Source organism: Rhipicephalus microplus, chromosome 5 (assembly GCF_043290135.1).
Source record: "Rhipicephalus microplus isolate Deutch F79 chromosome 5, USDA_Rmic, whole genome shotgun sequence".
Classification (NCBI taxonomy): domain Eukaryota; kingdom Metazoa; phylum Arthropoda; class Arachnida; order Ixodida; family Ixodidae; genus Rhipicephalus; species Rhipicephalus microplus.
In genome coordinates, this window is record NC_134704.1 from 185324252 (window position 1) to 185348976 (window position 24725).

The 24725-nt window shown below is 45.9% G+C and overlaps 1 pseudogene; it reads left to right on the forward strand.

Moving 5' to 3' along the window:
- The first annotated feature begins 333 nt into the window (after positions 1-333).
- On the forward strand, positions 334-4488 carry LOC142817612 (uncharacterized; annotated as a pseudogene).
- The last annotated feature ends 20237 nt before the right edge of the window (positions 4489-24725 follow it).

A 24725-nucleotide genomic window follows, 5' to 3' on the forward strand; every position in this document is an offset into this window, starting at 1 on the left:
GTGCCTATAAATGCTTATTTTCAGTGTTCATGCATCAATACCTATACGTGCCAATAAATGCCTAATTTCCAAATTAGCGCCTATATGGCCGCTATTCAAGGCCAAATTTTGTTTTCGAGCGTGGTGTGTAACTGTTATTCAGTTAAAAAGGCAACATCAATTTTTCGAGACACTATAAGGTTCAACGATCACAAAGCTGACATACTGCGAGCAATTGGAGGAGGAACATGAGGAGTGCAAAAGATGCTATTTTTACAGCCCTAAGTGGACGAATCTCTCAGCGTCTGCAGGGGGAGAAGCAGAGAAAATTAAAGATGGGGTGATAAAATAACAATGACTTCTATAGCCGAGGACATGGCGACGGCCTTGTACAGACAGCTATCCAGTGCCCTGAAGGAACTGAGGAACCGCCACGAAAACCTGGGTGTTGCGGTGGGAAAGGGAGAGAAGGTTTTTCTGGCAGCTGGGGGTCATACGAATGAAAAATGGTGGAGGCCCACTCATTGAATGCTCTAGTTGATTCAGTGGTGGCGAAGGTCGCCAAATTGTTGTACTTTATGCTGCAAATCCTGAGACAGGTGCCGGCATGTTTACAATCAACAGTTTATTTAGCATTCATTCACCGTATGCTTGAATACGCTTGTTTCGTATGAGATCCCTTGTCATATGTTTTTGGGTGACAAACATGAAAAAATACCTAACAGAGCTTCAAGGTTTGCCCTAAGCCATTACTCAGAAATGACAGCTGTACAATATGAAAATTGAACTAGGATGGTAATTACCATCTCACATCGAATTAAACTGCGGTTAAAGCTCCTATGTCAAGCATTTCATTACCATGAAACGCTTGACATAGGAACTCGCATTACAAAATGAATGTACCTAAACGGTCCTCTTCGCGCAATGGTAACTAAGATTTTAGAATGTCGTAACAGATATAATTTTTTTACTAATTCATTATTTCTTAGCTTCATGACAAAATGAAATGGCTTATAAAGAGAACAAAGTGTGTTGTGTTAATGAAGGCGTGCTTTCTTTAACGATGTAACCAATCTGCTGCAGCGCTTTCAGGTAGAAAATGTGATGTGCACGTAGCTGTTGTTTTGTTTGTAATTTACTTTATAAGCGTCCCTCACTGCGTGACATAATAATTTGTTGTTAGACAGTTTAAGTTCTTGCGTGCCCAATGAAAAGCGTTCTAACACAGTGATTTGGCCATCTGGTGTCCTTTAACGTGCACTGACATCGCGCAACTTTTTCGCCTCAATCTAGATGTCACCGCCGAGGCCACAATCGAACGCGTGGCATTAGAGTCAGCAGCGGAGCACCCTATGGGGAACATGCATTGAGCCGGTGGCGCCACTGCGTGGGAGGGAACGAAACGAAGTGGCGTGATACGTGCAGCAGTCGCTCCACGAGCCCAGCTGTGTCACGCTGGTCAAGGAGCTTTCATTGTCGCACATGAACTGCTACGTCGTCAACGGCGCTAATAGCTACGAGAAATGCCCTCCTGAAACGAAGTTCTTCCGTTTTCTGTGGCAACAATGCCTCGTAGACCAGCGGGAACGGTGGATCCGCAGCGTACGCCGTTAGAGTAAATGATCCTGTGCATGGTTATGGAGTACGTGTTGTTGCTAGTTCGATTTGAATTTACGCCCCATCCTAGCAAACCGGTGTTTTTACAATGCAAACAGAACCGAGTGGCAGCCGGCAAAGTGGTCTCGGGTCTGCAGTGCACATTTTGTTGGCGGAAAGTCATCGACGGATCCAGCTTCTCCTTCGTATGCTCCCGCTAATTTTCCGCCAACGTGCCGCAAAACTTCGGCGATCGCTGAGGACAAGTGGTCGCACTATGAGAGGTCAGTAGGCTTTACTCGCGTTTAACAATAAGTACAAGGTGCGAAGCTTTCAGCCTGTTGCACAGGCAGCTCGCGCAATTTGTGCAACGTCGTGGATATCGCGCTCCGTGAATGCTTCGAGAGCGATAACTTTTTTTGAAACTGTCGCTCGTTTGGCTCTGTAGTATTATCGCGCCAACGGGAATGGTCACATGGTTAAACAATTGGCAGGATTTCTTCCCTGTATCTTTCAAAAGCGACACGCGTTGGGTATTGAATTTCATCAGCACGTCTCCAACAGCATGAGTACGAAACAACAGAAATATAAAGGAACAGTACTCGCTTTTTGTATTATTATTTGTCCACCACGTATTGCGCATGTTATGAAGTGTAGCAGAAATAAATTTGAAGCGTTTACGTGCTTTCTGCTTTTGCTCTTGCCTCAGCTATTACTATCTGCTGCTGGGTTATGAATTATGCAGCTGAGCATAAATCATGATTCTAAAGGGACCACTAAACTTTTGGGAAACTGCCTTGTACCTTGCACTGAAATGTGTACGGTACATAGAAATGATGCTTACACCACATCCACTGAAATAGGCATTGAATGCGGCTGGTGCATTCAGCAGACCCAAAAGTATCGTAGCAACAACAGCCACTTGTGCTGTATCACAAGAAATAACAATTGACTGCTTTTGATCTCTTATGTGCTACAAATGGTACTTGTCTTTGGAAGATGCAAAATATGTATCCTGATGTTTTCCATCCCCAGGTGGGCAAAAAGGACTCGTGCTTTACCTGCCATTTCAGACCCAAGCAGTGTTAGTTTACATGAGGATGTTGGTGAAGATGAGCTTGTAGACAGCTCCCTTTCATCAAATGATGATTGCGGAGTGGTCGAATCACTACCAGATGTCCCACCCCAGTGTGACAAAAATTAACTGTCGAGTCATGAGGCATATAGCGTGATTTTTTCTTCACAGCATGTCTCAAAACTTTGCCCTAATGAATGTGTGTCTGAACCACCCATTTGTTCAGGTTTCAACACAGACGGAAGAAAGCTGCTCTCACATAACAGCATCGTTTGTTACGTTAAGCTGCTTGCTTAACAGTCGTGCCTGTGAGGCGTCTGTTCAGTGCAGTCGCATCCCTGTCCCTCAAAGTGAATCCTGTGACAAGAGCACCGGTACAGTAAGTGTCCACGAGTTCTCCCCGAAGGCATTCTGCGGCTATGAATCTCTCTCTCCTGGTGAGGAAAATGATGAAGCCCTGAAGGACCTAACTGCCGTCTCAGCTACGTGCTTTTCCGTCCTTCTTGGAATGCTAGCTGAGGTATAGTTTGTATCAGCCTTGTGCACAAATATGTTGTTCATCTTGCAGTTTAGGCCTTGTCAAATAAGGTGTTTATTAAAGCTACCATGTTGACCGTTTGATAGTGTATTAGTCTAACCCTTTTTATTTTTACAAAATGTGAATCTCATGAGCTGACATGGCAACCTCAAGATAGTGTCATAGCCCATCACACTTGCTTATTGTTTGTTGATAACTGAAGTTTTCATGTATAAAGCTCCCAACTACAGGCATAAATTACGCCACAGCACTGAAAAAACAATACATGAAAAACAACAGGACATTCCCTATTCTTCCAGCACTATGGCATCATTTACAGCCAATAGCAAACAAGTATAAAAATCTGCACTGCCAACTTCAGAGTCATGTAGAAAAAAATTACCATGAATATGGTGGTCAGTAAACTTTTCGCGGAATTTTGGATGTTGTGGGTAATACCTGTTAATTCACTTTATGTGTAATGGAGATGAGGACTCCTCGGGCAACAGACATCACCGTTGCAAGCCGTCTCCTCCTTTTTTTGATGAAGATGAAGCATGGACTCACATTTGCTTCTCTTGGTGCCCTCTTCAGTGTTCACCGAACCACTGCTTCTCGTGTGTTTTTGCTGTGCTTGATATGCTGCATGCCAAAACTGAAGGTTGGCTTCTTTGGTTTCCGCGCGAGGTTGTACAGGAAAAAATGCCCCCGTCTTTTAAGGAGAAGTACCCGATGTGCAGGGTTATCATAGACTGCACGGAGGTGCTTATCTAAATGCCGCCAGAGGTCATCGAACAAGTGAACTGCTGGAGCAGTTACAGAAGCAACTTCAAACTCAAGTTCCTTGCTGATGTAGCTCCTTCAGGATTCATTTCATATGTTTCTGAAGTGTTTGGTGGCTGCGCTAGTGATACTTACATTACGGCAAACTGTGGTCTGCTTGACCTGCTCGAGGAAGACGACCTGGTGTTAGCCGACAAGGGCTTTCCCCACATTCGTTATGACTTAGAATCTCGTAAGGTTAGCCTAGAAATTCCCCCTTTTGCTCACATGAATGAACAGTTCACTGCTCCAGAAGTTGCACGCAAATATAAAATAGCTTACCACCGAATTCACGTGGAACGATGTATTCAAAGGATCAAGGTGTTTAACATTCTGTCAGGAAGGCTACCACAAGAACTTAGAAGCCATGTTGACAAGATAGTATCCATGTGTTGCCGACTCGCAAACATGCAAAAGCCAATATTCAAAATTCAGCAGTGATGGATTGTAGAGTTTGCAATGGTCGTAAAAGCCACCATATTTAACACTTTTGATACTATTTTAAACATTACAGGCTGCAAAAATGTACTTTCTTTCGTATAAATTTGGGAGCATAGGTTTTTTACTTCTTTTATTGGGCTATTTTTGCGTCCTACTGTGAAGTAAAAACCCTGTGTACAGATTGGAAAAATGATTTCTGTTGTCAAATGTTCGTGCATTTCATGCATGCATTCATGTTTGTAGTCTCACTGGGGAAGCTGTAACAAAGGTAACTGCTTATATGAATGCAGGCATGCGTGAAATGAAGCTGTGAATTGGTCACGTGCTGGTCTGTCTGTGCTTGTGAAGCATACAAAGTAGAACGTACACACAAGGGATAGTGTTCATTTACAGTTTCACAGTTTTCTGCTTTTATGTCATTCATTGGGGGTTCTTCCTTCACTTAGAAATGTCATGTTAACAAACTAACGAAGGCCTTCGCTAGTACTCTTAGCAATCTTGACTTAAGTCAAGCAGCCAATTTACTCTTCTGGATTTTAGAACTCTTCATTAGTGTTTTTAAATGCACAGGTATTGACCTGTCACATTAAAAGGCTGTCTTGATTGCAGAAACTGTGCATCATCGTATAATAACAAATGTAGGAGTTTGTGAAAATTTCACCGTGCACTGTAGTGATGAAGACAGAGGATGACTGAGCAACAAGGTCAACTGGTGATGCAACATCATAGAAAAAAAGACTGATTGTATTTGCACTGCACCATATATGTTTATTTCAGTTTGAGAAGAATGACCTAAAATGAGAGGAAAAACATAACACACTGCATCAAAACATGTCAAAATAGTGGAACACAAAGGTGTATCACAGAATAGCGTTGTTGGCCTTGGTTTTGGGCACACTTTGGACGGAATGTTCATTATGTCAATTTTGTAAATTATGAAATAAAATCAATTCAACAAATCAATTCTTTGTACGTTATCACAAGCAGGAGTACACAAAATATGTTTATTGCACTGTGAGCAAACACTAATGACTTAGAGTGGGAGAAGTAACATGAATACCATGCTGCATAAAAAAATATGTCCCTGCGATTTGGGAATGCAGTAATGTGTAACAAATTAGTTTAGCTAGCCTTGCAGGTATTTAGCACACTTGGGAATGAATGCTTATTACCTAATTCTTGTAAAATTTAAAATAAAACCATTCCGTTTTAGGAATGATGAACTTAAGAATTCTTCATTTCGCTTCACTTTGATCACAACAAGCTGGAGTGGTGATTACACAACAAAATGACATAATTCAAGATTCAAAACGTACAGTGACACCTGAACTTGCGTATAGTATGCATGATTTTCTTTCGATTGCAGATCATCATTTACCACATGCAAGTAGTCCACAGCTAGAGTTGCGTTTTCATGAGTTGGCTTATCCCGACATCGAAATGGGCACTTGATCTCAATTAAGATGACACCGTCATCCTGTGATAAGCCATCCCGGCTACAACAAAGCCAGCTCTGCACTTTGCTGATGACAAGTCCGATGCGGGTGACTTTGTGTCCTGTTTCTTCCTCATAGGTCTTTCTTGCAGAGGGTTCCATTGCAGTTCCGAACCTGCAAGCTTCATTGTAGAAGTGCTTCGGATGCACAAGGTCATGGGCGAGCTTCTCAAAATTCTTTTCCCGCACGCGAACCCTGTGGGCTTTGGAGCTCGCAGAAAGTTTTTTTCCTGAGTTTGTGCCACTCTGGGCACAAGCTTTGCTGAATGGTCCTGACAGCTATAGCACTGCACATGTCCTCATCAATAATGATATGTTCAATGTTTGTAACATCTTCTATTTCACATTCTAGTGAATAATAACAAACTCATGACCACAAAATCTTTGAAAGCAGCTCTTGGAGCCTCTTTGCATTTTCTTTCAAATCTAGAAATGATCTAAGCATAAGTCCTTGTAAACTGTTCATTTTGACGACATCTTGTGGTATGTATGATGCGAGAACTGCGGGAGATGTTTTTGGTTGGAACATTTCCTTAAATGGCACGCCTTTTGTGTACAGCTTTAGTTGCTTGTTGGAGGGCGACTTCCATTTGTTTGGTTGTGACGTCTTTGTGACGGACTCTTCACTGTTGACAAAAGCTACAACTGCTGCTGCATGCTTGCAATGACCTTCAACACCACATCTACAGTTGCAGTGAGCTCTGGTGATCAGCCTAGTTGCATCAAGCTGAAAAAGAGAATACTCAAGTTACACCCAGCCTATGGGCAGTGCGATTGAAAAAGACGCGTTTTTGGTGTTACCTGTCTTAAGTAATTAACGCTGAAAAGTGCACACATGCATATTACAGCGCGCGTGCACTTAAAGGCACATGAACCAACAGTTATCTCGCAGTTCACGGCGATGACCATACAATTTACTGGACGCCGTCACTTGGCTGTACGTGCGTTACTGCTACGCAGACCGTAGTTCAGACAGTTTATACGTGCCTAAAGGCGAGCAATATTCATTCACGCTAGATATCACTTGCAAATATGACACGTAACAGATTTACTCAATCACTCATGCAGCCCGGGCACCGTCCACAAACAATACTGCAGCATGGTAAGGTTCGAACAATCGTTACGGCATCACTAAATGCGAGACGGGAGGCGATTGTACGTACTAGCGCCGGTCGCACTCGGTTGCCCTCAAGACAACATCACGCTACAGGACACGTCTCACGTTATTGTCATCGTTCACTCGGTAATAAGCAGGTAAAACTATGAAAAAGCGTCCGCACAAACCACCATTATGACGGCGTATGCTTCGTGGTTCACGTTGGCTTGTCGCACACACCTCCCTTTCAATATACTCTGTCCGACTGTGGCCTCTTCAGTTACGTCGAAAACGTGCCTACTGTGTCATAATTTGCCTCTTTCTCTTCGTTCGAGGCTCTAAAAAACCCTGCGCTCTTTACTTTCTTGAAGCCGGCGCGCTTTATAATACCAGTAGCCATTGCGCGCACGCACGTCCGCAGAACGCGGGCGCAGCAGAAGGGGAGACGAGAATGCGTATCACGTTAGTTAACAACTCAGTGGCCACTCGTGGCGCTGACGGCGTGCTGGCGCACTGCATTAGCGCGCCACTTGTAGGTGCCACCCGTTTCCTGTAGCGACTGGTCCACCGAGGCAGGCGCAAAACGAGGGCCGAATGGTGAATAGCATATCGAGGCTATTCAAAAACATGAATAAAAGTAATAACAAGCTGAGGTTCCGTTTGCGTGTTTTAGTATTTTTTCACTTTTCATTCAATATATTGATTTTAAAAGGGACGCGCAAAGACGCAGGCAAAAAAAAAGATATACAGACAAAGAGCACTGTTTTTCTTTTTCCTTCTTCAGCAAAATATATTGAGATTTATTGACATAAAGATAGTGTACAGTATACAACAGTGCAAAAAAATGCATCTGAATCCCTAGCCAAAAGCTAGTTGGGATTCATTCAAAAAAGTAATTTAGAAAAGGGCATGTCATTTACACACAAAAGAAAGTTTACAAATGCAAGTAGTTTACACATGGAGAACTGATCACAACGTAATGAATTTACAGTGCTTGGCAAATGATCATGATCATAGATGCAGGCAGAAAAAAAGAATAAATGAAAGGTATGTAAGTCATCGTTTGAGAACATATCAAAATTCACAACAAATAATTGAGTACATATTGATATATGACAACTAATCATGACATATGTATGTGTATAGCATAACAATACTGATTAAGGACTGAAAGAAAATAGATTCTAATGTATACGTACATATTATATAATTGCATATAGGCGTGTGCGTAAGTATTGTAATAGTGTGCTACATAACTTTTTTGAAAATGTATTTATTATAACTATTTCTAGCATTGTATTATTGGGCATCTATATTTTATTTAATAAACATTTTTAGTGCGAGAGAAATTCTTATTCTGTCTCATTTCTTGTGGAAGGTTATTCCACACGGTGACTTCATTAGCCGTAAGTTTTTTTTTACCGTATACGTTCTTTGTTTGCTGAGTCAGGTATTTTCCTTTTACTTTGTTATTACTTTCACATTTGGAACATAAAAAAATTGCTGAGGAAACTGGATAGTTAGAGTTTATACTTGAATGGACCATAAGAGCTGTTTTATAATCTATTAGTGTGTTTAACGGCATGATGTTTAGATTTTGGAAAAGTGGTAGTGTGTGTGTCATATAGTCCTATATAGTTCTAAATCGTATTGCTCTTTTCTGAAGTTTTATTATTGGTTCTATGTACGTGCGGTATGTGTGACCCCAGGTGACAACACAGTAGTTTGAATGACTATGGAATATGCTAAAGTAAATTTCACGTGAAGTCGGTAAATCAAAAAAGTCTCGACATTTATGTAGAAGAAAACAAGCTTTACTCAGTTTTTTGCAGACATGGGCAATGTGAGGTTTCGAGTTCAAATTTTCATCAAGGGTAACACCTAGGTATTTTTTCGCATGTACTCTTTGCAGCACTAAATTATTTAGTGTGAGTGTGTATGTGTGTTCCTCAAGGGTTTTGCGTGGTGAAGTAAACACAATGTACTTGGTTTTCTGTATATTTAATGTTAGTTCATTTGAAGAGAACCACTGGTGGATATCAACAAGCTCTGAGTTCGCAGATGCTATGGTTTGGTTAAAAGAATCTTGAGCGCATATAAGAGCTGTATCATCAGCGTACATAAATATGGAGAAGTTTTGTACCGGCTAGGCAAGTCGTTAATAAACAGCGAGAAGAAATATTGGTCCAAGAACAGAACCTTGGGGTACTCCTACAGTTGTATTAAGAAACTCTGATTGGGTGTTGGCTAATTGCACAGTTTGTTTACAATTTTCTAGATAGCTTTTAAAGAACTCAAGACACGTTCCGCGAAAGCCATAGCATTCTAGTTTATTTAATAATATTCTTACAAGAAAACGTATATTTACAGATATTTACAATGATTACACGCGATGACAATGCCTGGTGCACTGGGGGGCTGGAACCAGTCTCTATCCACCACGTAGTCTTTTCTTTCCGCCAGGGACCCTCTACCGTTTTATGCCCCAATCCCACTACTGCCTTGTGGCACTACCCCGCGGCGTTAAAGCGCCGACCCGGCGCTTGTCACGAAAGGGGAGTGTTGGGTGACACATAAGGCTTCAGTCTTACGACGTCCAAAACAGTGGATGGTGGTGGCATTGAGTGCGCTTCGTCGACGACTCGCTGTATCTCGTAGGTGAGGTTGATGATCTTGCGAAGGACTTTGTATGGTCCGTCATAGCGAAATAAAAGCTTTTCTGAGAGGCCGATGTGACGACATGGGTCTACAAGAGTACGAGAGAACCTGGTGCATACGAAACTTCGCGGTGGTGACGATCGTATCGATCTTTCTGAGAGCCTTGAGAAAGCATGAGTCGTTCTCGAGCAATCTGTCGTGCTGCGTCGGCTCGCTCTAGGGCATCGCGGACGTATGTGACAGGGGAGCTTGAACCAGCGGGAAGGAGTGTATCAAGAGGCAGAGAGGGTCCCGTCCATAAAGAAGGTAGAACGGGGAATAGCCTGCGGTGTCATGTCTGGAGGAGTTGTAAGCGAAGTTGACGTAGGGTAACGTTGCGTCCCAGTCACGGTGGTCTGGAGAAACATACATTGACAACATGTCCGTGATAGTGCGATTCAGGCGCTCTGTAAGTCCATTAGTTTGTGGATGGTATGCCGTTGTGAACTTGTGGTTCGTGTAACAGGAACGTACGATATCCTGGACGACGCGAGATAAAAAGTATCGGCCTTGGTCAGTAACGAGTTGTCGAGGAGCGCCGTGATGCAATATGATGTCATGTAGCAGAAAGTCGGCGACATCGGTAGCGCCGCTGGTTGGAAGAGCGCGGGTGATCGCGTAACGTGTCGCGTAGTCGGTCGCCACGGCAACCCATTTGTTCCCGGATGCAGAAGTGGGAAATGGCCCGAGAAGGTCGAGCCCTACGCGGTAGAATGGTTCAGCAGGGATCTCAATAGGGTTAAGAAGGCCAGCTGGAAGCGATGTTGGTCGTTTTCGACGTTGACAAAGGTCGCAGCTGGCGACATACTTTTGCACAGAGCAATATAGGCGTGGCCAAAAAAAACGGCGCCGGACGCGATCATAAGTGCGGGTGACTCCCAGGTGACCAGCGGCAGGTTCATCGTGAAGCTGTCGGAGAACATCTACACGCAAATGGGAAGGCACGACGAGAAGGTGGTCAGGACCATTAGGGCGCATGTTGTGGTGGTAGAGAACTCCTTCATGAAGGAAATACAAGTTCAGAGAAGTGGGTGGAGTAGCGGAACTCAGGCTTTCTATGATGAGAAGTAAATCCGCGTCGCGACGTTGCTCAGAAGCGATATCAAGAAAGTCTGATATTGATAAGACGCAAGCCTCCGTAGCTCTCTCTGTGGCGTCTGGTGGATCCACTGGATACCGCGACAGGCAGTCGGCGTCTTGATGGAGGTGACCAGATTTATACACGACCGAGAAGGTGTATTCTTGGAGGCGTAGAGACCAACGACCGAGACGTCCCGTGGGATCCTTTAGCGAGGAAAGCCAGCAGAGTGCATGATGATCAGTTACAACAGTAAAACTGCGGCCGAAGAGGTACGGGCGAAATTTAGCGACAGTCCAAACAAGAGCAAGACACTCTCTTCCGGTGATAGAATAGTTCCTCTCGGCAGGGGATAAAAGGCGGCTGGCGTAGGCGATGACACAGTCACGTCCATGCTGACGCTGAGCTAAAACAGCATTGATTCCGTGGCCACTCGCGTCCGTACGAACTTCTGTCGGGGCAGTCTGATCGAAGTGGGCTAATATTGGCGTAATCGTGAGGGCTGCAATGAGCGCCGAAAATGTAGCACTCTGAGGCGAATTCCAAGTAAATCGGACGTCTTTTTTAAGAAGCTCGGTGAGAGGCCACGCAATATCGGCGAAATTTCGGATGAAGCGGCGAAAATAGGAGCACAAACCAAGGAAGCTCCGGACATCCTTATGAGAAGAGGGCACGGGAAATTGAGTCAATGCGCGAATTTTGTCTGGATTGGGCTGTACCCAAGAAGCGTTAACGAGGTGACCAAGTACAGTTATTTCGCGACGGCCGAAACGGCATTTGGAGGAGTTCAGCTGGAGACCAGCGTTGCGAAATACTTGGAGAATACTGGACAGTCGCTCTAGATGGCTTGCGAACGTTGGTGAAAAAACAATTATATCATCTAAGTAGCATAAGCAAGTGGACCATTTGAAGCCGTGCAGAAGGGAGTTCATCATGCGCTCAAAGGTGGCCGGCGCAACAAAGCCCAAACGACAATACTTTAAATTGGTATAACCCATCTGGGGTTACAAATGCTGTTTTTTCTCGGTCCCGTGGGTCAACAGCGATCTGCCAATAACCAGATCGAAGGTCAATGGACGAGAAAAACTATGCGCCATGAAGGCAGTCAAGGGCGTCATCTATTCTTGGTAAAGGGTAAACGTCCTTCTTAGTGACCTTGTTGAGATGTCTATAGTCGACGCAAAACCGCCATGTGTTGTCCTTCTTGACAAGCACGACCGGGGATGCCCACAGACTAGACGAGTGTTCGACGACGCCTTTCGCGAGCATTTTCTCGACCTCTTTCTGGATGACAGAGCGTTCGACAGCGGAGACGCGGTAAGGGCGGCGATGAATCGGGTTGGCATCGCCGGTGTTGATGTGATGGGTCACAACTGATGTCTGGCCTAAAGGGCGGTTGTCAAGATCGAATATGTCCGCATAGGATGTCAACAGACGGTGGAGGTCTTGTGCTTCGGAGGGCGAAAGATCTGGCGCTATAATCTTGGCAATGTCAATGCTTGACAGGTTGGGCGCAGTGAGCAAGTTAACATGCGGAGTAGGTTGCTGAGCCGACAGTTCAGAAATATCACACTCTTGCAACGACGACATGACGACCAGCAGGCAGCACATGCTTGGAGAAACCAAAGTTCAAAAGAGACAGATGAGTCTGATTGTGGCATACTCTCACCACAGTGTGCGGGACAGCAATGGAGTGCTTTAGCACAACGTCGGTAATAGGTGAAACGACATATTCACCATCGCGCACAGGCGGATCACACACGAGCTACACGTAAGTCGCGGCTTGCGGCGGAAGATGCAGGAACTCGGTAGCACAAAGGCGACTTTGAGCGTCATGGGCAACAGCGGCGTCAAAAGGCAGTTCCAACTGAAGAAGACCCGTCGAGCAGTCGATAAGGGCGGAGTGCGCAGAGAGAAAGTCGAGGCCAAGAATCACGTCATGTGGGCACTGCTCAAGCACGGTGAACAATACGACGGTCTGCGCCCAGCAATACACACGCGAGAGGTACACATGCCGAGAACGGCAGATGTGCTCCCATCGGCAAGCATTACTGCACACTTAATAGGAGGCGTGATCACTTTTTGAAGTTTAATACAGAGAGCAGCGCTCATGACTGAAATTTGTGCACCAGTGTCTATGAGGGCTGTAACGGTTACGTCATCCACCAAAAGGTTCAAAATATTGCGGCGTGTAGGAATCGTCAAGAGATGATTTGCAGAATGGGTCGTTAATGCAGCGTCACCTCCGGGAGCTGCATGGTCTAGTTTCCCGAGGTTGAGGGCCCAGGTCGTGCAGGGGACCTGGATCGATAAATCATCGGCGAGAGAGATCGGCGGCTTTGGGGTGATGGTGACCGGCTGACCCTTCGGCCCTGAACTTTAGTAGGAGCAGGCTGTGGATCGTACGGAGTAGAAAAGCGGCGAGAACTGCCTTCAAAGCGACGCCATGTCCCAGTGTTCCAAGATGAATTGGATGACCAATGATTGCGACAGTAGCGTGCAATGTGGCCGGTGCGAGAGCAGTGAAAGCAGATCGGTCTATCACCCGACGTTCTCCATTCAGCAGGGTTCCGGTAGCGGGAAGGGTAGCGTGAAGGGTACACCGGAATCTGGTTAACAGAAGCCGAGCTCTCGGCGGTGCGAACAGCGCAAACAGGTGTGATGCCGAGATTTGCTATTTCTTGGTGAACGACGGCTTGGATGAGGAAGACGGTGGATGCGTTGTCTTGAGGACCGTCAGAGGCGATGGCTGCAGGAGCCATTGCTTCGAGTTCACGACGAACGATTCGGGTGACATTTTCGGACGATGTAGCTTGCGTGAACTTGGGGCTGTCTTCACAGGTCGAAGTGGCTGCAGTATTAGGCAGACGCGCAAACTGGCGGGTTATGCGACGGTTCTTGGCGTGCTCGAAGCGCTGACACTCCTTCACAACCGCGTCGACGGTGGCGCAATCTTTAACGATCAACAGATTGAAGGCGTCATCGGCAATTCCCTTCAATATATGAGCTATTTTTTCAGTTTCGCTCATGTTCTCGTCCACCTTTCGACAGAGGCCCAATACGTCCTGTATGTAAGATACATACGATTCTGTCGATGTCTGCACGCGACATTCCAGGTCTTTCCTCGCAGCCTGCTGTCGCCCAAATGGCCTGCTGAATAACTCGAGAAGCTTCAATTTCCAAATGCCCCAGCTGGTCAACTCCGACTAATGCGTCTCATACCAGGTGAGCGCCATATCCCGCAAGTAAAATACAACGTTGGCCAGCATCAACGTAGGGTCCCACCTATAGTATTCGCTCACACGCTCGTACAAAGCGACCCAATCTTCAACATTCACCTTGTCCTTGCCTGTGCCCGAGAAGGTTCCGGGGTCTCGTGGAGGCAGGAGAATCGGCGGCGGCGGCGGCGGCGGCGGCGGCTGCTGCTGCTGCTGCTGCTGCTGCTGCTGCTGCTGCTGCTGCTGCTGCTGCTGCTGCTGCTGCTGCTGCTGCTGCTGCTGCTGCTGCTGCTGCTGCTGCTGCTGCTGCTGCTGCTGCTGCTGCTGCTGCTGCTGCTGCTGCTGCTGCTGCTGCTGCTGCTGCTGCTGCTGCTGCTGCTGCTGCTGCTGCTGCTGCTGCTGCTGCTGCTGCTGCTGCTGCTGCTGCTGCTGCTGCTGCTGCTGCTGCTGCTGCTGCTGCTGCTGCTGCTGCTGCTGCTGCTGCTGCTGCTGCTGCTGCTGCTGCTGCTGCTGCTGCTGCTGCTGCTGCTGCTGCTGCTGCTGCTGCTGCTGCTGCTGCTGCTGCTGCTGCTGCTGCTGCTGCTGCTGCTGCTGCTGCTGCTGCTGCTGCTGCTGCTGCTGCTGCTGCTGCTGCTGCTGCTGCTGCTGCTGCTGCTGCTGCTGCTGCTGCTGCTGCTGCTGCTGCTGCTGCTGCTGCTGCTGCTGCTGCTGCTGCTGCTGCTGCTGCTGCTGCTGCTGCTGCTGCTGCTGCTGCTGCTGCTGCTGCTGCTGCTGCTGCTGCTGCTGCTGCTGCTGCTGCTGCTGCTGCTGCTGCTGCTGCTGCTGCTGCTGCTGCTGCTGCTGCTGCTGCTGCTGCTGCTGCTGCTGCTGCTGCTGCTGCTGCTGCTGCTGCTGCTGCTGCTGCTGCTGCTGCTGCTGCTGCTGCTGCTGCTGCTGCTGCTGCTGCTGCTGCTGCTCTTGTGGGTGGGCCTGTTGAGCCATTGCAGGAAAATGAAGGTGGCGACCACTCCGAAGTTCTGTGTTGGTTTGCCGGAAAAGCCAGGTAGGCGTACCCAGCACCTCCACCAATAATCTTACAAGAAAACGTATATTTACAGACGATTACACGCGATGACAATGCCTGGCGCAATGGGGGGCTGGAACCAGTCTCTATTCACCACGTAGCCTTTCTTTCAGCCAGGGACCCTCTACCGTTTTATGCCCCAATCCCACTACTGCCTTGTGGCAATATGTTGTGATTGACAGTATCAAAGGCTTTTTTATATCTAGAAATATACCTACCACTGTTCTGCTGTTATCTAGATGAAAATTGATAAGTTCGAAAAGTGACAAAACAGCTGTGTCGGTTGACCTGCCCTTTCTAAACCCATGTTGACAGTTTGTAAGAATACTTTCGTGTTCTAGGAAAGACAAATTTGTTTACTATTAATTTTTCAAACACAATATTTACGATACTTAAAATGAAAATAGGACGATGGTTTTCTGGTTTGTTTTGTCACCTGTCTTGTAAGTCTGGATAATTTTTGACAATTTAAGAAGTTCGGGGTAGGTTGACGTACAAAAGGATAAATTAAAGGTTTTTTTCTAGAGGCACACAAAGGATCCCAATGCATTTCTTTAGCGCTAAGAAGGCATATTGTCGCGTCCGACTGAGATTTTAACTAGCATACCACAAACTACAGCTACAATTTCACTAGCTGTTATATCAGTAAACTTAAATGTGTTAGGGTTACGAGGAGGGTATTTAATGTATTCATCGCTGATCACCGCCACCGCCAGTTGAGAATTGAAGGCGCAAAAGTAGGCGTTAAACGTTAAAACTAGGGTACTTGATGATATTCCCAAAACCTTAATGTCTGGCATGGTGATGTAGCATGCAGATTGTTTAAGAACCGAATTTTTAATACGCCATGTTGTTCGTGAATCACCTGAATTTTTCATTATCATGGTTGTGTAATATATATTTTTTCTTTTTCGAATTATTGCTGTTACTTTATTACGGGCAACTCTAAATTGCGGTAAGTAATAATCATTCTTCCTGTGCATTTTACCTTTCAATGCCAGAAATCTTTCTTTTTTATTTGTTCTAAAATGGGCCAATTCATCCATGGGCAAATTGGTGTTCTCTAATACTTTTTGTCCTTAGCGGTTGTTGATTGAATTAAGGCCTCTCTGAAGCATTTATTTAGCTTTGAATAGGAAACATTCACGTCTGGAGTAGATACTTCGTCCGACAGCAAGGAATCTTAAGAATAAATGCATTCAGTGCTTTGTAGGCATGCACGAAGGGCTGGAAAAGAAATACGACTATGGGTGTCGCGTGATTTAATGCGGGAGACCTGTGTGACTGGGAATAATATAGTCGCAGGGGAGTGATCACTTATAGTTGCGTGATATGTAGCACACCAAGCATCTCCTGTGTCAAAGTTGCACAAAATGTGGTCAATACAAGACGATGATTTTGGTGGGACACGTGTGGGAGAAAATATAACGTTATGAAACCCGTATGACGATAACATGTTATAATACTCTGAATGGCAGTCTTTTAGGCTATCTATGTTGAAGTCACCGCATATAACTGTTTTTCGCTGGAGCGAATTTACGTGTTGTAGTATCCTTTCAAAATGTTGCATGAAGTCTGATCACTTTCCCCTAGGGGTGCGATAAACCACTATGATTATTTCATCTTAACATCTAACAACAATAATTTCAAGCTCAGATGAGTATGATTTTGAGTAATTAGCAAGAGCACTGCAAGGTATACCAGATTTTACAAATAAAGCTACACCACCACCTTTACGGGGGGCACGTCGCGCAGTGGAAAAGAAATTGTAGCCAGGTATGCTATAAGTTTCACTCGGTTTTAGCCAAGTTTCAGAAACAGATATGTAATCAAAATTAAAAGTGTGCAATGAAAGTAAAGTGCAGAAACGATCCATATTTTTCCGCATGCTACGTATATTACGATAGATGAGGCTATGGCAAGAATTCACCTCTGCAAAGAGGCTTGCAGATTGTATCTTAATGTCCATTTCAGACAAGCTTTTTTTATTCAAATTATTAGAGAAATATCGTTTTCACAGCGGATAAGAATGACTTTGGAGTTTTCAGCTTTTCTTGCCTGAACTTTTTCATTGCAAAACCAAACAAATTTCCAATTTTTTTCACGCTCCCTCGATATTGCCTTTCACAATGGAAACTTATTCTCTGCCCAAAGATGTTCATTTGTATATACTGGTGCATCCCCTTCATAACCAAAATCTGCTGGGGTAATTTTCTTCTTTTTCACCACTTGAAGGATTCGGTTGCGGGTTGAGCGTGACCGACATCTCACGACCACATTCGGTTTTGTTTTGTCTTTTAAGGGCACTCGATAAACCACGTCAAGTTCCTCTAAAGATATTGGTACTGCAAATCTTTCAGCAAATGTTATTATGCTACTAGCCAGGTCTTCATTTTTTGGGAGCTTTTAATTTCAAGACTCTGCTGTCTGCTGTGTTGCTTCAGATCTCTCATTTCACAGCGTGCTGCAGCAAAGGCCTCACCCCGTGCAGCTTAATCTTTAAGGCTGCATTATCTCTTTTCAGTGCACAAGCGTTTCCTTTAGATCCTCAAAATGGCTATTAATGAACTGAGTTGTTTGTTTCAGTTCTTGCATTTCAGATTTCAAATCAATGTTGTGCGTGTCTACCTTAGTCGAAAGTTCAGCAATGAGTTTAGATACCTTTTTTATGGTCGTCGGCTTCTTGTCGCCCACGTTTTATCTGTTCACAAGTACACTAGGGGTTAGTATAACTGTAGTACAGAGCGGCCCAGGAGCTACATAAAAACTAGAAGACCTAATGATTAAGAAATGCTTTCTGCACACATACCTGCGTAGTAAAAAATAGGTGATCATTCCAGCCCCGTGTTTCAGCTGCCTGGACCGCTCTGCAGTGAGTGACCATGAGCCGAAGCTGCTGTCTTTTATATATTGAAGACCATGACGTCAGTTGCTCCAGCACATGCGCAGTATCGGCGATTCAAGGGTAGACCAAGGGGCAGTGATGGCACAGCAGCTATTCCAGCGACGAAAGGGCCACGCGCCTTCGACGTTCGCGGCCGAGCGAAGCAGGGTTTCCACTGCGTAGTAAAAAATAGGTGATTATTCCAGCCCCGTGTTTCAGCTGCCTGGACTGCTCTGCAATGCGTGACCGTGAACCCAAGCTGCTGTCTTTTATATCTTGAAGACCATGACGTCAGTTGCTCCAGTACATGCGCAGTATCGGCGATTCAAGGCTAGACAAAGGGGCGGTGATGGCACAGCAGCTATTCCAGCGACGAAAGGGCCACGCGCCTTCGACGTTCGCGGCCGAGCGAAGCAGGATTTCCACTGCGTAGTAAAAAATAGGTGATTATTCCAGCCCCGTGTTTCAGCTGCCTCGACCGCTCTGCAATGAGTGACCGTGAGCCGAAGCTGCTGTCTTTTATACCTTGAAGACCATGACATCAGTTGCTCCAGCACATGCGCAGTATGGGAGATTCAAGGGTAGTCCAAGGGGCGGTGATGGCACAGCAGCTATTCCAGCGACGAAAGGGCCACGCGCCTTCGACGTTCATGGCCGAGTGAAGCAGGATTTCCACTGCGTAGTAAAAAATAGGTGATTATTCCAGCCCCATGTTTCAGCTGCCTGGACCGCTCTGCAATGAGTCCTCGCGCTTTGTCCTTGCGCTTCCCTTTCAAAATGATATGAACCAGCTAGCCCAAACTAAAGTAATCCTAATTTATGCTACACAACAGAACACAAAAATTGCACATGCCAAGTACAATAGCGTCACGTGCAACGCTCTTAATGAGTTACCGTTTAAAACGCAGGATGTAATAAGGATACAGGACATTTTTCGTCTGTTTTTCTTGATATAGCTAGCATTTCACGAAGTTTTTGTGAGAATTACACGGTGAGCAACGTCAGAGCACTAATGTCAACGTAAAGGAGCAACGTAAAAACAGGACCATTTCTTGCTGTATGTTACTCTCTAGATCTTGGAGCGCACGCCTGCGAGAAGAACGAGTGGCAATAATTAAAAATCGAGCGTTTTTCAGCGACATGTAGTTTTGCAAATTTTAATAGGAATGACCCGGAGTGCCAAGGGCACTATTACGCTTCTCAGCTCGAAATGCCAGAACCCAGGGAGGGGCCCTTTCAGGCGTTCAACGATAGGAGAGAAATTGGTGTTGCGCGATTATACCTAGCATCTCTTTCTTCTGGGGTATAAGTGGTCTGGTTGTTGCTCGTGCGCTGCTCTTACCAGCCATGGCAAAACAAAAGAGATATGAGAGTGTAAAAAATGATGGACAAGACGCACAATGCTAGACAATAAAACGAAAGACCACATACTGCGAATCAGGTAGGAAATGCATGCCAATGTTCTATCATTTGTACCTTCCTGCTATCTTTAACAGTATCATTTTTTTGCATCTTGCCGTAGATGCAAGTCAACAACAACGTTGTTTCGGGACATTTAAATTTTTGGTAAATATATCGTGCCTATCCTTATGATTTTGAGTGCCTAAAACAGCATATTACCTGCCTGTCTTTGGCGCCTTACACACTTTTTAGTGCCTAAAAATCCGGCCTCTGGTGATGACCGTGAAGTGTCATTTAAGAAATGTCGTTCACCGCCGTCGATGGCGAAACTATTTATTGAGGTTAAACAGGAATGATATTTTTATTTATTTTGTACAACACTACAGACAGTAGCCTAAGAAAGAATGTATGCATATAAACACACAAAAACAAAAAGATCAAAACTTCCTGCACAGCGAAGGTGAAGAAGAACTTAATAGATTCCACTCTGTGATTGTTCGGAGGAAGAATGAATATTGATATAAATTAGTTTTTGCGAAACAGGTTTGATGCAATGGTTGTGCTTGTGACGTGAAGCTCGATCGATTTGTTTCTGAAAATAATCGTCAGAGTTTATTCCGAGCTTCCTAAAATAAACCGAATTGGGAGCACAGTTTCACGGCGTTTCTTTTTCATCCTCTTCACCTGTACATAATCATCATCACGGAGAACACTTTCTTCGCCCAACGATTTGTACTGGCGGCTCCGCCTAATAAACGGCGTCGAGACCGCCATATCGCTGGTGTCAATCCTCAAGTCCTCTATGAACTCGAGATCTCCTCGAGCTTCGTTTGGGTCGTTGTTTGCCACGTTTCTCTGCTGTCATGGCCCAGGAACCGCTGCTTGGACCATCTGGCAGCCCCGCCCAACCAGCCATCTCAGCGTAGAATGTCGCCGCAGAACAGCGGGACCAACCTATCTTCACCAGGTCTTCCACGTGGCGATGTCGAAGTATGGCTCCAGGAGTATAAGCAAATATGGACAACTAACGAGACGCACCCCAGGAAATTTGCCATGTCGCCTTTTATATCTGACGTCACAAACACGTGGTATTTTAACCACGATGGCAGCTTCCCTGAGTAGTCAATCTTCGCTCAACAAATCCTCGAGATTTTTGGGACGCCACAGGTCCACACTGAAGTCTCGAAGAGAGAGCTCGACGGCTGTGTACAACACTTGGGTGAGACGTACACCTCGTAAATCGAAGACGTCTTTTCTCTTTGCCGCTGCGGGGACTAGGATGTCAACAAAGCTGACCGCGTTTCACAAATCTCAAAAGGTATCGACAACGTCGCATTTAACGCTGTAGCCGTCAAAAACCCCAGCACCATTCAGGATGTCGTCACGACATGCCGACAAATCGATCAGCTGCAGGCCACCCCGCTGCACGTAGGCGCCTTTGACATCCGGCCTTCCTCGGATGCGGATCTACGTATCTTGATTAGTAGATTGTGGCCAGGTACGTTGCTTTATTTTCGCTTTCCCAGCGCCGCAAACGACCCACATCATCTACAGCTGTACCGCTTCAACTAATCCAATTGATGCCGTGAGGCTCCTTTTGAAATGATCAGCTTAGACCTATACGGGCCACTGCCACTATCAGCAAGCGGAGAACGACGGATTGTCACTGCGGTCGACCACTTGACAAGGTATGCCGAAACACCTGCACTATTTTCAGGGTCAGTGGAGGACATTGCCCCTACCTTTTTGAAAGCTATCTTTCTACGACAATGTGTGCGGCACGTCTTTTTGAGTGACCGCCACAAAGCGTTTCTCTCGAACCTACTCGACGACGTTCTACACGCATGTAAAACAATCCATAAGATGACCTCCAGCTACCAATCCCAAACTAATAGCCTGACTGAGTGCTTTCATCGAGCTCTTTTTGATATGATATCCATTTTCCTCAACACCTATCATATCTCTTGGGATACCATGCTGCCATTCATGACATTTGCGTACAATACAGCTAATTCGCACACCACAGGCCATTTAACCTTATTTTTTGTCTACGCTTGTCAAGCGACGTCTCCCCTCGACGTCTTTTTTTTATTCCCCGTTCATTCGTCGATGTCATGGAGTATATCCTACATGCTCGCCTAAATACCGAAGCAACTCAGCAGAGTTCGAAGACTCAATACAGTGCGAGTCTCACTGCATTATTGAGTTTAATCCTGGAGACAAAGTACTGTTATAGACCCCAGTGAGAGTCCCCGGTCTGTCCGAGAACTTTCAGTTACGTTTTATTGGCCCCTACGCTATTCCCTAGCGAACGACTCCAGTGAACTATAGCGTAACCCCCACTTGCAAGCCTTCCGACAAACGTCGCCGTAGCACAGAGGTTGTCCACGTTTCTTGGTTGAAATCCTTCCTAAGACATACACTACGATAAACAGCGGCCCTGTTGGCTGCTTCTGTGGGAGGGGGGAGGGGATTGGTGTGAGCAGAGTATTCACGGCGTTCGTTAACGAACTTCATCCTCTTCACCTGTACATAATCATTATCACTGTGAGCGTCTTCTTCGTCCGAAGATTTCGTCTGGTGACTCCACTCTATAAATGGCGCTGTGACCACGATATCACTGCTGTCAAAGAATTCAAGCGTGCCTGTTTTCTTATTTCAGGTAGGGGCTCTAATTCGGCCATCTGTCGCATATCTGACGGTAAATAGAGGCGTCTGAAACGCTTGTAAACCTAGCATACAGATGACCTTCGAATTTTTTTAGTATTTCCTTGTTGACTCGGGTATAGGGATCCAACACAGCACTGCCCTATTCCAAAGAGGGATTTAATAATTGTTTTGTACGTCATCAACCTAAGAGAGGAGGGGATTCACCCATCTTAAATGTATGGAGGCCTACCTTCTTCCTGACTTTAGAGAGCACTTTCTTTATAACGGCTGACCAATAGACTGAAAGTTAACGTAATTCTGCAATTTTTAGACAACCTCGCTTCTTCAAAGGGTGTAGTTTTTGTACAGCAGGTTAATGAAAGGTTGTTTCATTTGATAGTGATGCTCAGGAGCACAGTTTTTTATGGTTATTCACCGCTAACCATTTATCGCTCCACTCTGCCAATTCATTTAAAGCGCTGTTCAAGGTGATTTGATTATGCACATAATTCACAGGCGTAAGTATGACGCAGACATCTGCGAGTTATTAAGAATGAACGCGCTGGTTTCCTACGTGTTGAGTGTCAATTAAACAGATGTTAAAGAGGAGTAGCCACCAGATGGCCCCGTGCGAAACTGAGTGCACATCTGAAAATTGCGAACAGAATCCGTCAATGTTAGCTATCTGTTTTCAATTGGAAAGGTATGTGTAAGTATAAAACGTTATATATAAACTTAAAGCACGGACGCACTCTAAAATTGCCTCAGTACGGAACACAAAGAGGCTGGCCACCATTAAGAGAAAACCCAGCCTTTCATTTTCATCCTTTGCTTTCAACTTACGAGTGCATCCTCTAGAACCTGTTCATGCCCCTAAGGGGCGCCCACTCTCCCTCCTTTTCCCCAAGTCGCTACTTCCAGTGCCGTAAATTAGCCAGGACAACACATTCGTCAGCTACAGAACAGTATTCGCCGCTCCTTCCCTTGATTGAAACAGTGGTCATCATGGAGGGGGAAAAGAGACAAAGAGCCAAGAAAATGCCGAGTTACAACACTGCCCCATGGAGTAGGCCTGCTCATTCTATTGTTCGGACTTTCAATCTGGTACCGATGCGTGCCCTGTGGCGTCCTGACTTCGTAAGATTGCATCGCCTCGTTTCAGTCGGGAAACAGTGATTCAATGAGACCGACTTTCCACAATGATCACGGGAGATTCCTTTATGTGAGCACAACGTCTCCGATACTCGGTTGTTTCCGCTTTGCCTGCTTTGCTGCATACCTCGAGCGCAGCTTTTTCAGTTATTAGGCCATTTAGCTGACCTTATTTTGCCTCCCGCTTCGTTTAGCCAGTCGGTGGTTGTGCCACTGCACATACACTAGATGGTCAGAGGCTGAGCCTGTGAGTGGACCACCATACTGAGTAAAAATCACGTCACGTGAGGAGAAATTACCAAGTGCCGTGAGTCCGCCCTGCTCGGGAAACGAAGCGGTTGTTCTACAAACACGTAAGCACCAACGGCACTTCAGCACACACAAGGATCTATGCCTCCTCCTTGAAATCGTCGCAGCCAATTCCTTGTAAAATCTGTGCATGTGGAGTAAAGTTCCACGAAGCGATCTATAGGCACCCGGCAATGCAATTTACGAGAACTGATGGTAGCGCTAGAACACACAACCTAGTGAAAATGCACTGCAAATATAAGTCTTCCAATGCGTAGCCTAGCGAGTAGACGGTGACTCCCAACCAGCCATACGAGCGCTGCTCCAACAAGACTGAGCAGGTATGACTGTGGCGTTGCTACATGCCAAACTGACCGCCGTCGAAGATAGTGGTGTGTGCCTGTCCCTCCACTGGCTTCCCTCGCACGTTGGAATAGCTGCCAACGAGGAGGCTGATGCTGCCGCTAAGGCAGCACACAACTGTAACACGCCAGTCACCAAGGCCGTAGCCCAGTCGGATTACTCACGGCAGTGACTACGGGTGCTCCTACCAATGGCCCATCCTGACACACGGGTGGCAAGCGGCAAACCTCCACCATCTCTTCCGGAGACCAGCCTGGACAGATGCGAGTGGCTGTTGTTGCTTTGCCTGCCTACCGGCATCGACTGGCCTGCGGCACGCATGTATTCCGTGGGTCGCTCTTCATCGCCAGCGTGCCGAAGGTGTGGGGATGACGAAATGCTGCAGCATATTGTTTGCACCTGCCCTGACCTGGTCACAGAGCGTTGCGTACTGGTGAGCCGCTATCGTCTGCTTAATCTACCTGCCACAACGATGGAAGACACTTTTTCCCATGCACTCGAAGACGCAATGCCTCCGAGCCTTCCTCGACTTTTGTGCGTGTGCGGACATCACTGCCTTATAGACGAACACTTTTGCCTCGCACTACTGACTGTGCTGACAAGGCGTTCTCTTGTCATGTCATTAACTCTTTCTTTCTCTCCTCTCTTCCTCCTATCATCTTTACTTCCCCCATGCCTAAAGGCCTGAGTCATGCCCCCGCGACGGGAAGCAGAAAATAGCGTCCTTTATATCTCTTCCTCTATCATTACCCCCCACTCTCTCTCTAGACGCAGCATTGCTTTCTTTTTAGTTTTGAGCAGGGGGGTATCAGCTGGTTATTTAGGTGCCTAGAAAGCGTTCTTTAAAAACACGCCAAGAAGGGCATTGACACATCAGCGTCTCTTGAGCGAGAGTTTCGTTTTCTTGGTAT